Genomic DNA, 6,000 nt, shown 5'->3' on the forward strand with positions numbered 1-6,000 from the left:
TAAACTGGAGCAGATTCAAAGTAGAGACAGACACTCAGTGGATTGGGCTGAAATTGCTAGGATCAAGTCAAGAATTAAGGAGCTATGGAATCAAGAGGAAATTTATTGGGGGCAAAGGTCAAGAATAAAGTGGCTACAATGGGGAGATAAAAACACTAAAATTTTTCCACGCTTCAACAGTCCAAAGACGTGATCGCAATCGTGTTCATAGGCTGAAGTTGGAATCTGGACAGTGGGTAGAAGGGCAGAGAAATCTAAACAAGGAAGTCCTAGCCTATTTTGCTAATGTCTTCAAGTCAGAAGGGGTTGCACATGCTGATGACTGCTTACGGTTTGTCCCCAATATCGTCTCCAATGAACTAAAGACGAAGCTCTGTGAACCTGTGACGGAGGATGAGATAAAGAAGGTTGTCTTCAGCTTGGGTAAGACAAAAGCACCAGGGCCCGACGACTTTAATGGCTTGTTCTTTCAGAATAATTGGCAAACTGTGAAAAAGGAGGTGTTCCAAGCAATTAATCTTTTCTTCCAGCAGGGCACCCTCCCCCAAGAGATTAATGAGTCTCTTCTTGTGCTCATACTGAAAGTCCCACACCCTGAACTGATTGGGCACTATAGGCCAATAAGCTGCAGTAACTACTTGTGTAAAGTAATCTCCAGAATCATGGTGTTGAGAATGAAGCCAGACATGGAAAAAATGATAACCCCTTTTCAGAGTGCATTCGTAGGAGGCAGGTTGATACAAGATAATATTATGGTCTCGCAAGAAATGTTCCACGCCCTCAAGAAACGAAGGGGTCCTGGAGAAGGTAATGTCATCCTGAAATTGGATATGAACAAAGCATACGACCGGGTCGAGTGGGATTTTTTGGAGAGGACTTTACTTGCCTATGGCTTTCCCTCATACTGGGTGAATCTCATCATGGTATTAGTCAGAGGGGCTTCTTACAAAATCAAGCTAAATGGGTTTGTTGGGAAAAGGCTTATACCTCAACGAGGGCTCCGACAAGGGGACCCTTTGTCCCCTTACCTCTTCATCCTGGTAGCAGATGTACTATCCTACATGCTCACAGATGCACTTGAGAAAGATAACCTCCAAGGTATGAAGGCTGCCCCTAATGCACCTGTCCTCACTCATTTATTTTTCGCCGATGATTCCATTCTATTTGCCTCGGCTGAGGAGAAGGAAATATATCAACTACGAAGCATCCTACAAAGGTATTGTCTAGCCTCTGGCCAAAGGATCAACAAGGCTAAATCTGGGCTCATAGCTGGGAAACATGTTAATCGGATTAAAGCACAACAATTAGCCAATATCCTACAGATTCGGGTTTGGGATCATCCAGGAAAATACTTGGGCATACCTGCTGGGTGGGGTAGATCAAAGACAAATGCACTACACTGGATCAAAGAGCGAGTTTTAGCAAAGATGGAAGGATGGAGAGCTAAACTACTCAATCAAGCAGGGAAAGAGGTTTTAATTAAAGCAGTGATTCAGGCCATCCTCAGTTATGCCATGTCAATTGTAAAATTTCCTAAGGGTTTCTGCAAGAGCATTTGCTCTAAGGTGGCACAGTTTTGGTAGAAGCCGTACAAGAGAGCAAGAGGGATGCACCGGAAGAGATGGGAAGTCCTAACACAAAGCAAATCCAACGGTGGCTTGGGCTTTAAGGATTTTGAGGTCCTTAACCTAGTTATGCTTGGTAAACAGGTCAGGAGACTACTACAACAACCTGAGGCTCTATGGGCAAGGGTCATGAAAGGGATCTACTACCCTTCAACTTCGATTTTTAAAGCGGCGCGAGGATAGGGAGGCTCATGGGCTTCGGAAAGCATTCTACAAGGAAGAAAACACATAGTTGAGCAAGGACAGTGGGTGATTGGGGACGGCACTCGTGTGGATCTGTGGCAGGATACTTGGTTGGGTTCAGGTGAGAAGATCTTCTGCCCAAACCAAAACCCTAACGTAGAATTGAGCTCTCTTATTGACCACCAAAGCAAATCCTGGAAGATTGATCAGGTATGTGCATCCGTTCCACAAGAGCAAGCTCTAAAAGTTATCCAGACCCCCCCTTCGCTGGACCTCCAATGAAGATATCATGATTTGGCCCTTCGAGAAATCAGGGGATTACTCTGTCCGATCCGGGTACCACAACCTGCACTCTTCCCACCTTGGTCCAGATACCATTCCCTCTTCATCTAGTCCCCTGACCTCAAAGGTCTGGAATTTGATTTGGAACGCTGACCTGCCACCCAAAGTGAAGCTGTTCTGGTGGAAGCTGTGCCAGAATGCTCTCCCCTTCAAAGCTAACCTGCTGCACCGCCATGTGATTGCTGAGGATTTGTGCCCAATCTGTAAAATGAAATCTGAAACAGCAGGCTATGCAGTCCTTGGCTGCCCCTGGACCAGATCGGTTTGGTTCGGGTCGAAGCTCCAGATCTGCCCTCCCCCTACCAGAGATCTTAACCTGTCAATGTGGATCCAAGACAAAATTATACAAATAGGAGGCATGGGGGACAAAGAACAAGCTTATAGTCTGATTTCTTACCTGGGTCTGCTCCTTTGGAATATATGGAAGACAAGGAACAAATGTTCCTACCAAGGCCAAGTCCCGAGCCCCGTGTTCACCTTGAAAGCCACTGACCAAGACCACCAGGAAACCCAGCTCATCAAGAACAGGAAGGATCTGAACACAAGGAGAGGCAGCAACCCTCAGCTGGCGGACCTAGATCATAGTAGAGGCTCTAGATCTATACCTCGTGAAAAAAGGTGGAGGAAGCCTGAGTCAGGGTACCTCAAATGTAATGTAGATGCAACCTTTATTGGAGTAAACATCAGGGCAGCCTCTGGAATTATTGTAAGGGACTCAAGAGGGTTCCTTATGGGAGGTCTTGCCACTAAATTTTTCACAAGAACACCCCTTTTAGCAGAGGCAATGTCTGTCAGGGAAGCCATATCCTTCCTAGTGAGCACTGGATCCATGAAAGCTATCATCGAATCTGATTGCTCAACACTAGTTAAGGCATGTAGGGGAGAGATCAGGGCAGGTGAGATAAAAGGTATCGTGGATGACATAGTGCTCCTGAGCAAACACCTGCAAATTTGCGCCTTTGCTTGGACTCCCAGAGAAGGAAACTGTGCAGCACACCTTGTGGCAAAGTCTTGCTTAGTTAATAGGCTTCCCAGCGATTGGGTGACCCTATCTCCTCTGCCTATCGCTGATGCGCTCGAGAAGGATCGTCTACGCACCCCCTGATAAGGGATTCTACAGTGTTGTAGCTGGTTACAAGATCTGGGGTGGGAAGTCTTCGGGCAGTTGTGGCCATGTCTCCTCTGGAGAGTCTTTTCGTGTTTTGCGTTTATACAACACAAGTGGTGTTGGTTGCATGTAATTTATGTTTTCTTTACTGATTCTCACGTGGTTGTTGTACCCACATGCTTTAGTGGTCCCTAGTTACTACTGCAGCCCCAAGCAAGACCATGTGCTACATGTATATCCATAGGTTAAGCATTTTGGGTGCTTTGTTAGGCCGATGCGCCTTGTTACTCCTCTTGCTCCCTCGAGCGTGGGCTTTGGCCTTGTATTTTGTCCAACATTAATACAAGTTGAAAGCTTTGACCAAAAAAAAAAAATCTTTGCCCAAATCTAGATCAGGCTCTAAAGCATTTATTTTTATTATATCTGCTTTTGATTATTTTTCAAATCTCTTTCGTTCGTCTTTCTTTTCAACTATTTCTCTACAATTATGATATTACAATAAAATAAATTATGATAAAATGTTAATCAAAACAGAGCAGTTTCCAGAAACAATTAACGAATATTTTCTTTTTCAGGTTCAAAATAAGTTTTAATTTGATCCAATAAGCTCAACATTGAATCTTCACTATCAATGTAACAAAATATCCCAGTCTTGCTCCAATCCACTCCATCAGCTTAGGCCCAAGTTGTTGAACTATTTCTTCTTCAAAATCGCTGAATGGGTTTGATAGGAAAATAAACGAGTGATATAGCATGTCACTTCAAAAATAAATTTTGTTCACCTCATGTGGAACCTGGTTGTCATCCATTCTTGGTAACATTTTTTCATTGGAAAACTCTTTTTCCTCTCCCTTGTGTTGTGTATCTCATGTCCCTTTGCCTAAAACCACGGTGTATCTCATCTCATGCTTCAAAATATCCAGCTTCAACTCAGTCTCATGCCTAAACAATGGGCCCTCGGTTCACGCTTGCAAATCCTCTATTCCCTAAAACATCGGTTCATGACAGGGCATGACCTAACTTTGTGCTATCTCATTTTGTTTACATAAATCAAAACATTTCCCAAAATAAGTGGATATATATGGAGGGATTTATTATGCACCTCTAAAAACTTGTGCATGGTTGCACATTTGCTTTTTGACATGTAATAGGAAGTTTAGCAGGTAATTTGTATTTTTTAAATGAAGATAGCAAGTTTTTTTATTAAAGAAATCGATTAATAAAGCCATCAAACGCCTCTCCAACCCAAACAGAATTGGGGATAGATAGCAAGTTTTCAAACAATAAAGAGAGAAAAATATCAAATACTAAAATTCATTACAAAACTTTCAAAATATTTAACAGGAGCTGTACTGAAGTTTTTTTTTAATCTTTTTTTATCTATCAGTCTTCGTTGATATTTATATAAATGTCAATTATTTAATATTTATAGAAACGTGAATAAATAATTAAATACAATATTTTCAGGTAAGATGGTCATATAAAATTTCACACAAAATAGAAAAATCATCCATTGCTGATTGCCATTATAAAGCATGACAGACAGCTTCTAGCTACCAACTGGGGGTTCATGGAGAAGCATGTGATTTCCAATGAATTCAGAATCAAAGAAAACTTGGGTTTATTCACGAGATAAAGACTAACTACTGAGTTCTGATACAAAAAGTTATATTGCACATGTTTGTATGTGGCTATGTGCTATATTTGGTAAATCAATTGTATATAACTACTAACGGCATTCTTAAACCTCTCTCGCTGCCAAAACTAGCAACAACATCGTTAACTCCCTAGTGACTGAGATGATAGGCCTAATTATTTGGTATGGAAACAAGATTGTGGAGTGTGGGAAGAAAAACTTTAATTTGGTAAAGATGTTAGCTGTTGATCATGAGTAGATAAAAGTAGTTGACACACATGAGATGTTTAGCAGGATTGCCACCTATGTGAAGCGTACTATAGTAGTCCCAATGAAGATAGTGGTTAATGTAAGAAAAAGATGAAAAAAGAAGTGTAAAATAATACAATTAGATTTTAGTTTGCATTAGACTATCAGCTTTGGGATTGATTGAATTTTTACTGGTTTGACTAATTTTAAAGCACCGGATTGGTTTTGGTCAAGTTCGACTTGTTATTTGTTGGTTCTTACTAATTTTGAAATAACCCAAATTTAACCGATCACTTGACCAGTTCTTGATCCAACTAGTAAGAGTAGCTGGTCCGGCTCGATTTTTCAAAACAGCATAATTCAGCAACAATTTTTTGTTACATTGGAGGTGGATCCTCCACACTTTTTTTTAAGAAAATATAGCACACTTAAATAATACACACCTTCTTATATAATGTGAGCATTATTTTAAAGTGAAAGTAGTTTTTTTTTTTTACAATTGATAAATATTAAAAGAGTTAAATACATGTTTCATGATCAAGTAATGGATCTAAAACTGCTTTGATTCCTAAGGATAATCACAAAAAGCTTTTAAAGTTATTAACATGCATAAGCCTTTCAACAAATACTATTATATTATAGCTGTGAATATTTCATACTTCCCCTACTCTAAAATACATACTAGTAATATAAAATTAAATTTGATTAAAATATTCATATTTAAAGTTGAGTTATATTAAAAAGAAAAAATGATAATTAGCGGTTAAGTGATTGGTGAGAATTACGATATGTAAAATTTAGAGGTGGTAAGTGAGATATACAATATTAAAACATGGATATAATGAAGAAGATGGAAC

This window comes from Lotus japonicus, chromosome 3 (assembly GCF_012489685.1).
Source record: "Lotus japonicus ecotype B-129 chromosome 3, LjGifu_v1.2".
Taxonomy (NCBI): domain Eukaryota; kingdom Viridiplantae; phylum Streptophyta; class Magnoliopsida; order Fabales; family Fabaceae; genus Lotus; species Lotus japonicus.